This window comes from Sminthopsis crassicaudata, chromosome 5 (genome assembly GCF_048593235.1).
Source record: "Sminthopsis crassicaudata isolate SCR6 chromosome 5, ASM4859323v1, whole genome shotgun sequence".
Lineage (NCBI taxonomy): Eukaryota > Metazoa > Chordata > Mammalia > Dasyuromorphia > Dasyuridae > Sminthopsis > Sminthopsis crassicaudata.
In genome coordinates, this window is record NC_133621.1 from 254,778,882 (window position 1) to 254,791,005 (window position 12,124).

Consider the following 12,124-nt stretch of genomic DNA (forward strand, 5'->3'; position numbering starts at 1 on the left):
TAAATCCAAAAACACACTTTAGTGGTTTTGCCTGCCCCTCATGGGCTTCATTCATCAGAAGCTAGCGTGCTCAGAACTCCTCCTCATTGCCTTTGATAAAATTTTCCATTTGCCCAAATGCTTTCAGCTAGTTTTCAGAAAGGGGATTTCCAGGGTTCTGTAAACCAAGGTTAAATCCCTAGCTGTCCAACAGGTTCAGAGTTGCTGTTATGCATAGAGAAACAGCTTAAATATATCAGTGGAATGTCTTTATGAAAGACAGTTTCCAGGAGGTACAGTGAACTTAGCATCTGGAGACTTGGATTTGAATCTTAGTTCAGAGATGAAATAGCTGTGTGAAAAGTCTCCATGAGATTCCATTTTGTTTTGTTTTAAATGGGCTTGATAACCCTAAATCTACTTATTTCACAGGACTGCCATGGCAGGGGCTCTTTAAAGTTTAATGCTCATCATAGGATCAGGAACCTATCCCATTAAACCTAACTCATTTTACAGACAAGGAAACTGATGCCATTTGCAATTGAAGGGACTTCTCCAAAGCTACACAGGTAAAGTCACACATTAGAGACATAAATTAAATCCATGTCATCTAATTCAAGCATATGGTGGCGTCATTCAAGCATCATTCTCCTCAGTACTTTAAAAAAAATATATTTATTTTGGAGGCAATTGGGGTTAAGTGACTTGTCCAGATAAGTGTCTGAGGGTGGATTTGATTCAGATTCTTTTAACTCTAGGACTTAAAAAAATATATTTTATTTAAATAAATAAGCATTAATCTTCTCTTTCTCCTCTCTGAAAAAGAAAGAAAAACCAAACTCTTGGAACAAACATGCATAGTCAAATAGTACAAATTCCCACATGGGCCATGTCCAAGAATTTTGTATCTTGAATCTTTCCCCTTTATTTCATATCAGTGTATCTAGTTTTCACAATCCAACTGAAACACAGAACTAGACTCAATAATCTAAATATAGAATGCAAAGGATCTAGTGCCGACTGCAACCTATGACTTACTAGGTAAGTCCTACAGAATTCCATAAGACCAAGAGAAGTGATGTTCCTTGCCTAAGGTCACACAAGTAGTATCAAGTGTGATATTTGAATGCAGTCTCTAAAGTCACAGGAACATTACTTTAGAGATAGACAGAATCTTCAGGATCATCCAGTACAACCCTATAATTTTATTATTAAGGAAGCTGTGGTCCAGGAAGGATAAATTATTAAATCACACAAGCATTAAGCAGCAGTCAGGATTTGAATCCAGGGTCTCTGATACCAAATCCAACATTCTTTGCACTATCCCTGATTCCTAATCTGACACTTTACACCACCATCTTAACTCTACTTACCATGATAATTCTACACTGATTTTATATATATATATATATATATATATATGTATATATACATACATATGTATATGTATATATACATATATATATACACACACACATACATACACACACACATATATATATGTGTGTGTATATATATATATGTAATATTAATTTAGAACAAAGATGGACTAAGTGATTGCTAAATGTCAAGGGACTTTGGCATAGCTGCCTGCTTGGTCTCCTGCTCACTGTGAAGACATTCTCTTCTCAACATTAACCTCTTTATCTCTCTGCCAGAATCTCTTTGCTAGGACCTTTATCTCTCTGTCAGGATCTTGCCATTGAAGAAGTCAATCTCCTTGCAAAAGCTGACTTCTCAGTGCCAATAAAATTCTTTTTGCCAGTTTAATAACATTGGACCTAGGCAAACCAAAGAGGGGTTCCCACAACTCTCTGCACTGCCACTAACCTCATCACTATGGAATATATATTATTCCTACAGAATTTTGTCCTCATTCAAACATAACCGGGGGAGAGAAGTTGATTTAGTTAGTGCCTTTTGTACTTCCATCATGTTTCTGTTCAGCTGCCAATCAAAAGCCCTTTAAGGTAAGTTGACAGAAAATCAAGAATACCTGAGAATGTATTATGATGAAGCAAATGCTCATAAAGACTAGGCTCTTATTGGCCAATCTTCTGCCATAAACCAGTAGAAGAGAAAACTTTCTATGGATTTAAAGTATCTAGTTTCAGAGCCAAAGGGATTAACTCACCTTGCTTCTAGAATGTCTAAATTGAAAAAAATCAACCATTGTAAACCTCTCTTGAGATCAGCTAAAACTCTTGTGCTAAAAGACAAAAAAAAATCATGGTCAAGTATTCTAAAGGCCATTTTTGCCCCAAATTCTAATAAAACAAATTAGTGTACATTTTGGCACTGAACCCCATTCCTCATAGAAGTTGTATGATATTAAGATATTTCCTTTTCTTGTTTTTTCCTCCTTCTCTTCTTTTTTTTTCACATGGTTGGAGCCAAAATGGGATTATTCCAAACCAATTTGATTCTAATCCAAGCCACACAACCTCTCTGTTCCATGCCAAATCAGCTTTAAGTTACTAATATCCATGAGCTTCAAATGAAGTATCTACTAGAATTTATGGAAAGGGTCAGAGAAGACGCCTGTAGGCCAAAAAAAAGAATGTCAAAGTATAAAAACAGATCAGCCCAGAGACAGATACTTTGGGGAATAACTATGTTTCATGTGGAATTTGGCTGCCAAAAGATCACATCCCCCAATTGGGAAAAACAGCAAAGGGAAAAGTACATGACATCCACATTCACAGAAGCACCCCAGCCCTTCACCTGATTTTCCTTGAAAATGACTTGAGGTGGCCTAGCTGTACCAGATCTAAAATTATATTATAAAGCAATAGTTACCAAAATCACTTGGTATTGGCTAAGAAATAGACTAGTTGATCAGTGGAATAGGTTAAGTTCAAAGGACAAAATAATCAATAACTTTAATAATCTAGTGTTTGACAAACCCCAAAACCCCAGCTTTTGGGATAAGAATTCAATGTTTGACAAAAATTGCTGGGAAAATTGAAAATTTGTATGGCAGAAACTAGACATTGACCCACACTTAACACCGTACACCAAGATAAAGTCAAAATGGGTTCATGACCTAGGCATAAAGCATGAGATGATAAATAAATTAGAGGAACCTAATTTACCTCTAAGACTTGTGGAAGAGGAATGAATTTATGTCCAAAGAAGAACTAGAGATCATTATTGATCACAAAATAGAAAATTTTGATTATATCAAATTGAAAAGTTTTTGTACAAACAAAACTAACAGACAAGATTAGAAGGGAAGCAATAAAGTGGGAAAACATTTTTACAGTCAAAGGTTCTGATAAAGGCCTCATTTCCAAAATATATAGAGAATTGACTCTAATTTATAAGAAATCAAGCCATTCTCCAATTGATAAATGGTCAAAGGATATGAACAGACAATTCTCAGATGAAGAAATTGAAACTATTTCTAGCCATATGAAAAGATGCTCCAAGTCATTATTAATCAGAGAAATGCAAATTAAGACAATTCTGAGATACCACCACACACCTGTCAGATTGGTTAGAATGTGCAATGTTGGAGGGGATGTGGGAAAACAAGGACACTGATACATTGTTGGTGGAATTGTGAATACATCCAGATATTCTGGAGATCAATTTGGAACTATGCTCAAAAAGTTATCAAACTGTGCATATATTTTGACCCAGCAGTGTTGCTACTGGGCTTATATCCCAAAGAGATTTTAAAGAAGGGAAAGAGACCTGTATGTGCAAGAATGTTTGTGGCAGCCCTCTTTGTAGTGGCCAGAAACTGGAAAATGAGTGGATGCCCATCAATTGGAGAATGGCTCAATAAATTGGGGTATATGAATATTATGGAATATTATTGTTCTGTAAGAAATGACCAGATGATTTCAGAAAGGTCTGGAGAAACTTACATGAATTGATGCTGAGTGAAATGAGCAGGACCAGGAGATCATTATATACTTCAACAACAATACTATATGATCTGATGGACGTGGCCCTCTTCAATAATGAAATAAACTAAATCAGTTCCAATAGAGCAGTAATGAACTGAACCAGTTACATCCAGCGAAAGAATTCTGGGAGATGACCATGAACCACTACATAGAATTCCCAATCCCTCTATTTTTGTCCGCCTGCATTTTTTATTTCCTTCACAGGCTAAGTGTACACTATTTCAAAGTCTGATTCTTTTTGTATACCAAAATAACTGTATACTTATATTGTATTTAGTTCATATTTTAACATATTTAACATGTATTTGTCAACATACCATTTGGGGGAAGAGGGTGGGGAGGAGGGGAAAAATTGGAACAAAAGATTTGGCAATTGTCAATGCTGTAAAATTACCCATGCATATATGTGGTAAATAAAAACTAGAATTTAAAAAAAAAATTAAAAAAAGAAAATGACTTGAGTCCTTTCTTGAAGTTTGGAATTCAGTGAACAAAAACAAAACAAAACAAAACAAAACAAAACAAAACACTGGGAGAGAAGTCTTGAGCCTTTTTTTTTTTCTTTTTTCTTTTTTTTTTCTTAGCTGTTAGTTGATTGAAAAACTTTTGCTGTGGGCAAATGATTTTTTTTTTTAGCTCTAGAAATCAAAAGAATTTTGTTGTTGTTCATCCTTCTAAGAGGACTAAGGCTATCAGGAGGGTGATATTTTGATCAATGAGTGAATAGGTTTTAAGTGATGCAGGACTATACACAGTCACCAGCCTCATTCTTTCTTCCAAAACTCACTGGGGTCCAGTGGCAAGATAAAAAGTCAAAGATGACTGGCAATAGCTCCCAAAAGGATTTTAGAATTTATTTGTAAGCCATAATATATCAAAGTAAGTTTGTAAAATAAAATATTTATTTCTAGTTTCAAATTCAATTTCATTTAATTCCTCAATAGTATGTGCCTACTCCAGACAAAATAATAAAAAAGCAATTATTGCGCTTAAGAAATTTATATTCTACAATGTATTATGTACACAAAATGTGTAAAATGCAAGATGTGTGATAAGGAGGAAACTTTACACAAAAGTTCAAAGGACTATTGATTTAGAGCTGCCTTCTGGGGTAGTTATAAAGGATTAAATAATATATTTATAAAAGGCTTAGCACAGTGCCTGGCACATAGTAGGCCATCTGTAAATATGTGTTCACTTCTCTTCTTTCCCTTCTTTGTCATAATGTTTTGTGATCATCTTTTTAATGTTTTGTGATCATCTCTTCCATTTACATCACGGTAGTAACTGTCTTTTTTTCCCCTTGGCTCTACTAACTTTATTCTGTCTGCAGCAGACAATGTAAATCTTTCCACTAGAAATTACTTTTTATCTAGGGGATGCTACAGGAAAGCTTTAGGAAAGAGAGAGTTCTGAAACTAGACCCTCAGTCAATCAACAAGCCCTTACTATGTGACAGGCACTGTACTAGGTAGTAGAAAAGAAGGAAGAGGAGTTTCTCAGCAGAAGGAAATTTAAAAAAAAAAAAGTATTCTAGGACCTAGAGAATAGTCACACAAATTCATAAAGGTGGAGAGGGTAAGGACAAAATTGGTACTAATACAGTACAATTTGGCTGAATTGTGGAGTGGGTGAAGAATAATGTGAACCACAGATTTAATGATAAGTAGGAGGCAGGCTGCAGATGTCCATTAAAGTGTGTTCTATTTTATCCTCTAATTAAGAAGGAGACAATGAAGGTTTCTGAGCAGAGGCACATTCTCACCTGAACATGTGTGGTAATTTGCATGTATCTTGCATAGGCTAGGCTGGTTTCACTTCAAAAGGAAAGATGGTTTAGGATTTGACTGGTCCAGGGATCTGAGATAATCTCCTCATTACCTAAAGTATAAAAATCCCAGTTTATGATCCTCAAGCCTCATGGAATTCCCACTGCCATGAAAGTCAATTTATGTCTCTGATTGGGCTTTGCCTCCCTAACAGATGCAGAAGCACTTCACCTGAATCAATGTTATATCTTAATTGATCTTCTTTATGATCAAATAAATTTATCTTTGTTAAATATTTTATGGCCTGTGAATATCTCTTCTCATCTAATGTGAACCTTGAATCACCAAACCTGCCTGACAACCAGAATAGTTATAAAAAGATTGTTTTAGCAGCTATGTAAAGGATGAACTGGAGAAGGGGAAAAAAGGAAAAATTGGAGAAGTCAATAAAACTGATTTGTCCATCAATAAGCATTTACAAAACACCAATTATGCACCACGCACTGTGCCAAGCACAAATGATACAAAGAGAAACAAAATATAGTTCCTACCCTCAAGGAATTTACAGTCTAATTGGGGTGGGAAAAGCATGCAAACAACTACACACAAAATATACAAGATTAATTGAAAATAATCAACAGAACTCTGGAAGAATTGAGAGATAGTGAAAGACTTCTTGTAGAAGAAAGGATTTTAGTTGTAACTTGAAGAAAGCCAGAATGAGAAGATGAGGAGAGAGAGCATTCCAAGCACAGGTAGACCATGTAGAGATGGGAAAGTTTGGTTCAAGGAATAGACAATGATACCATGTGGTGCTGGATCAAGAGTATATGGGGATCTGGCTTCCAAAAACAGTAAAGAGTTGAATTAGGTAATAACAATTCAAGAAGAGAAATAAGCAAAGATGAGAAATATTGTAGGAAGCCAATCTACAGAGGTCTACCAAAGAGCAAAGAAATAATCATATTGTCTATTTATGGGATCAAGAATGACTTTTAGATTTTTGTCATGTCAGACAAAAATTGCCCTATATAAAAAAGAAAGAAAAAGAGAAAAAAAAGAAAGGAAGGAAAGAGAGAAATAAAGATAAAAACAGAGAGAGAGAGAGAGAGAGAGAGAGAGAAGAGAGAGAGAGAGAGAGAGAGAGAGAGAGAGAGAGAGAGAGAGAGAAGGAAGGAAGGAAAAGGAAGGGAGGGAAGGAGGAAAGAAGGAAAAAGAAGAAAGAAAAAAAGGAAAGAAAGAAAGGGAAGGAGAAAAAGAAGGAAGGAGAAATATTATACAGGTAGAATCCATAGAAAAATAGGAGGACAATATAATGGAGCAGAACTAGAAATTTGGATTGAGAGATTCTGGTTTTGAATCTTCGTTCTGTGATCTATATGACTTAGAGCTTTAATAATCCTCAACTCACCTATAAAAGGAGAGCTTGTCTCTAAAGCTTTTTCCATCTACAAATTCTGGGATCAGATATTAGACACAAGAAAAAAAGGAGTCAAATGTGACTGAAGATTAAGCCTGATCATCTTTGAAAAATGCTGGTGCTATCAAGAGAAACAAGATAGTTTGGGGAAAGGGGTTGGTTTAGAGAAGGAAGGAAGAGTTAAATTTTATACCTGTGTGAGATGCCAGCCAGACAAGATGTCCAGGTAGAGATATTGAGCAGGCAGTTGGAGAGGCAGAACTAGAGCTCTGGGAAGAGACCAATTCTGGATTGGATTTGGAAATGTGAAAATATCTCCAAATTATTTAATGGATGAATTAAAATCATTGAATTCCTTCTGGCCAAATACCCAGATCTTTTTTATTTTTTTGCATCCTCATTCCCATCACAGTTCTATTAATGGTCCCTAGATGGTACAGTGGATAGAACACCAAACCTAGAGTTAGGAAGATTCATCTTCATAAATTCAAATCCCACCTCAGACACTGATTATGTGTCTACTAGGGCAACTCATTTAACGCTCTTTGTTTTAGTTTCCTCATCTGTAAAATAAGCTAGAGAAGGAAATGGCAAATTACTCCAGCATCTTTGTCAAAAAAACCCCAAAAAGCCAGACATGACTGTAAAAAGACTGAACAACAATTTGTATACCACTTTTAAGGTTTGGAAAGTAGTTTACAAATATTATCTCATTTTGTCCTCAAAAGAACCCTGAGAGTTTGGTTCTATTATTATCCCCACTTTACAGATAAGAAAATGGAGACTGGGAGAAATTACATGGTTTGCCCAGGGTCATGTAATTAGTAAGTGCCTAAAGATGTATTTGAGCTATTTTTTTCCAAAATAGCACTCTATTGACTGTACCCAAAATATCAGCAGAGGAGGTGCTCAAGAAATGTTTGAAAAATTAAATATCCATTTTGGTGCTGTCTGTAACTCCATGGAAAGAGTCCTGGATATGAAGTCAGGATGACCTGAGTTCAAATCCAGCCTCAAACACTTCCTAGCTATGTGAATCTCTGTTTTCCTGATAAAATGGATTTACTGGCTCCTCTGGAGAAGGAAATTATCTTTGCCAAAAAAAGGGGGGGAGGGGACACATAAAGGATTTGACATTATGAAAGTCACTGAATGAATGTTAGATTGAGCTGTGTGACTTTGAAGAAGGTAACTAAATTCTCTGAGTCTCATTTTCCTCATCTATGCAATGAGAGCACTCCATTAAATAGTCTCCAAGGCCACGATCCATTCATGATCCATAAATTTAAACTTTTAACCTCCTCTTTTTTTTTTTTTAACCAATAAAAGTAACTTAAGACATCCTCCCTATCATCTCTTTTATGCCCTGGAATAGCCTTGGATAGTGGGATGTTGCTTTTTTTAATCCATATGATTCCAAATATTTCTAGCTAGTCCTGTGTTGCTTCAGCAACATGCATGCCATCTATCCTGGACAATTTGAAGGGAAGAGTCCAAAAAATGAATAACAAGACAAGGAGCTATAAGAGGCTTCTGTAAAAAGACCAAAAATAAATCTTGCTTAATCTAAATAGAATATTTCTTTTGGCTGAACAGGAAGTGGGGAGACCTGCTTTTTCCCCATTCTGCCAAAACAGAGGTTAACTTGCTCAGTTTTCAACCTCCTTGAATAAGTACAGAAATTGGAATTTTTACTAGCAGAAAAGATTAATGAAACAATATAACATGTCTTACATACTAGCTAAAGAATTCAGCCCTATGGTATAAGAATTCTGAAAGGTGAGATAACAGTGAGTTTCAGGTTTCTTCTTATGCAATAGCTTAGCAGACCAGGCCCATTCTTCTAGAGGGTCTTGTTCAACACCTAGCATGCAGAGTTCACATTCAATAAATTCCTTGGATTCCTTCTGCTCAGTCATCCCTTTAGGCCAAGGATCCCAAGTGATAGAGGACTTTTCCTATCCAAGACACAGATGGGGTGACTTTGCTAAAGTGACCCAGCAAGTCCAGCCAGAAGGTCAAGGGTCAAGTCCTCCAATATCCTAAAGATTCCTGAACCATTAGATCATTCACTAGATAATTACTTTCCTCTTGCCCAAATATAACTAATAAACCCCTATGCAAAAATGGCAAGATATGAATAAGAAATGGAGATTGGTACAGTTTGGCTGGAATGTAAACCAAGTGAAAAGTAAGTCACAAAATAATCCTGGAAAGGGTGGATTAGAAGGAGATTCTACATTGCATTGTATTAAGTGCACTAAGTGTTATGAGGTCGTTGGGTCAGAGCTGAGAAGAGCCTCTTAGGTTTTCAAGTCTAGCCACTTCAGTTTTCAGATGAGAAAACTGGGCCTCAAGAATGTGAAGTGGCTTGCCTAAGATGCCATAAAGGAAAAATAGTCAGATAGGTGTGTGTGTGCGTGTGTGTATGTATGTGTGAGAGAGAAGAGAGAGAGAGAGAGAGAGAGAGAGAGAGAGAGAGAGAGAGAGAGAGAGAGAGAGAAGAGAGAGAGAGAAAAAAAGTGAGAGAGAGAGAGAGAGAAGAGAGAGAGAGAAAAAAAGTAAGAGAGAGAGAGAGAGAGAGAGAGAGAAGAGAGAGAGAGAAAAAAAGTAGAGAGAGAGAGAGAGAGAGAGAGAGAGAGAGAGAGACAGAGACAGAGAGACAGAGAGAGAGAGAAAGAGAATACTTGGACAAATTAAAAGATTGGATAATCTGTTAAAAGGGGATGGCCTCATTGCGGCAATCTATAGAGGAATTTTTAATGAATTTAGTTTAATACTTTTTTGTTCTTAAGGAAATCTAGTTCCTGCTGAAATCCATATCACATTAAGTAATTGCCACCTTTTAGAAATTAATCTCCCAAATATCCCCTTAGCTAATTATCATCTTTTCTCTTAGTTTATTTCATTAACCCTTAGAGGTTAAAAGGAGAAAATAAACATACAAATCATGACGATCATTCAACCCTAACAAACTTTTGCCTACTTATTTTCCACGTACACATGGACATCATCCACATGCTTGAAGATCTGGTTAAACAACATGTAGATGTAGATAAAGAGTGCCATTTTCAAGAACGGTCAATAAGCCATTGTTCCATGGATTTGGAACCAGGCAAAGAAGCAGATGCAAAGTAGAATGAGTGGAGAATCTAGTCTGTGCTCTCTATGTTTAGAAAGATATTTTTAAGTTGTGTACAACTCTTCATGACCCATTTATGGAGTTTTGGCAAAGATGCTAGAGTGGTTTACCATTTTCTTCTCATTTTCACATGAGGAAACCAAGACAAAGAGAGTTTAGTGACTTATCCAGGATCACGCACCTAGAAAGTGAGAGCCATTTTTATGATTTAAATTCAGATTTTACTGGCTCTAGGCCCATCTACTGTGTCACCTGGCTGTCCTCTAGAAAGACAGATATATGGAGGAGTTTGATACTCAACCCTCCAGCTCCCTAGAGAAAGTAGAATAAGGGAGATGTTGTCAATTAAGCCTCAAGTTAGCAACAGGGTGATAAGTTTAGAATTAATAAGTTTATTCTAGGAGAGAAACATCTTGTTCCATTAAATTATAACCAGAGCTATTACTAAGATGTAAACATAGGACTTTATTCCAGGGAAGAAATGGAAGGAAGGAAGGAAGGAAGGAAGGAAGGAAGGAAGGAAGGAAGGAAGGAAGGAAGGAAGGAAGGAAGGAAGGAAGGAAGGAAGGAAGGAAGGAAGGAAGGAAGGAAGGAAGGAAGGAAGGAAGGAAGGAGGGAGGGAGGGAGAACTTATTAAACATTTATGTGCCAAGTATTATGCTAAATGCTGGGAAAACAAACACAAGCAAAAGGAAATTGAGTCTTTGCTCTTGAGGAATTCACATTCTAGTGGATCACATAAAATGGAACTGAAAAGCAGTAGCAGATGGGAAGGCTAGATCCAGGAGGATGAAAGTTCCCAGAATGGGAGCATAATTTTGAAGTCCAGAAAGTAAGGAACAGGGTTAGGAGGAGAACAAAGGCAAGCCAGCCTGGGTCCTTCCACAAAATGAAAGCTCCAGGAGAAACTCACCAAAGAAATGGGGGGAAGACTTTGTGGAAGAATATACCACAGTGATCAGGGCAGCATAGGAGACTCTTCTAAGGTAAGGAGGACCCAGGCACTAGGGAAATTCCAGGATGATCCATCAGAAGAAGCATCATGATTTTGAAGGCCAGAGGTCACATCAGTCTTAGGCAAAAGAAGCAAGATCCAAACTTTCCAAGCCCAGTATGCTGTGCACATTCTGGACAATGTTTTAAAGATTACAGAACAATTTCTTAGCTTCATACCTGTGTAATTCAGGAAGAAAAACATTCTGTTCTGGATCCCTTCAAATGGTATAATAGTCTTCTGCCATTATGGGTGAGAGAAAAAAAAATCATCTCTCCTGAGTGCCATCACCTCTGGACTGCATCCTGTGCCCTCTGGCTTTCTACTGTACAAGAACAAGGCATCAGAGAGCCGCCAGGCCCTCTACATGGGAGCAGGCCAAGAGACAAACAGCTACTTGCTACGATAAGCTTCCTGTTCTCTGATATCAGGACACACGGTTGCTCACAATCAAGTATCCTGGAAAAACAAGCTGAGAAATTAGAGAAAGAAAAGGAGAAGCTGCCAAGAAGCATGAATCGGAGCTGATTCACCCTGTTTGTTTAGTTCCCATATCAGGTTGGTTAATGATATTGCCCTAGAATATATTTGGTCAGGAGTCTGCTCAGAACAACTGTTCAAGAGAAGAACAAGCCTTCTATTGATTCTGGGAATGGAAGTGAAAGGAACACAAGCCTGCTTTTTCTTTTATTCCATTTTTGTTAGGAATTTAATCATCAAATAAAAACATTTCCATATACAAAAGAACAAAAAATAATATTGCACATGAACTTGTGACCTTGATATATATAGGTGTTTGGGTTTTTTTAAGTATATTAAATTTTAGGCAGCAGGTGGTGCAGTGGAAAGCACTGAACTTGGAACCAGGAAGATTTATCTTCATGAGTTTAATCTGGCCTCAGG

General features: G+C 36.8%; 1 long non-coding RNA gene across 1 annotated transcript in view; it reads right to left on the reverse strand.

Annotated features, from left to right (window-relative positions):
* Nucleotides 1-11,656, reverse strand: part of LOC141544538 (uncharacterized) — a 31,879-nt gene extending 20,223 nt beyond the window's left edge. The window contains exon 1 of the long non-coding RNA XR_012482643.1: nt 11,141-11,656. This is a non-coding gene — a long non-coding RNA (uncharacterized LOC141544538). The remainder of the gene's footprint in view (nt 1-11,140) is intronic.
* Nucleotides 11,657-12,124: the final 468 nt, after the last annotated feature.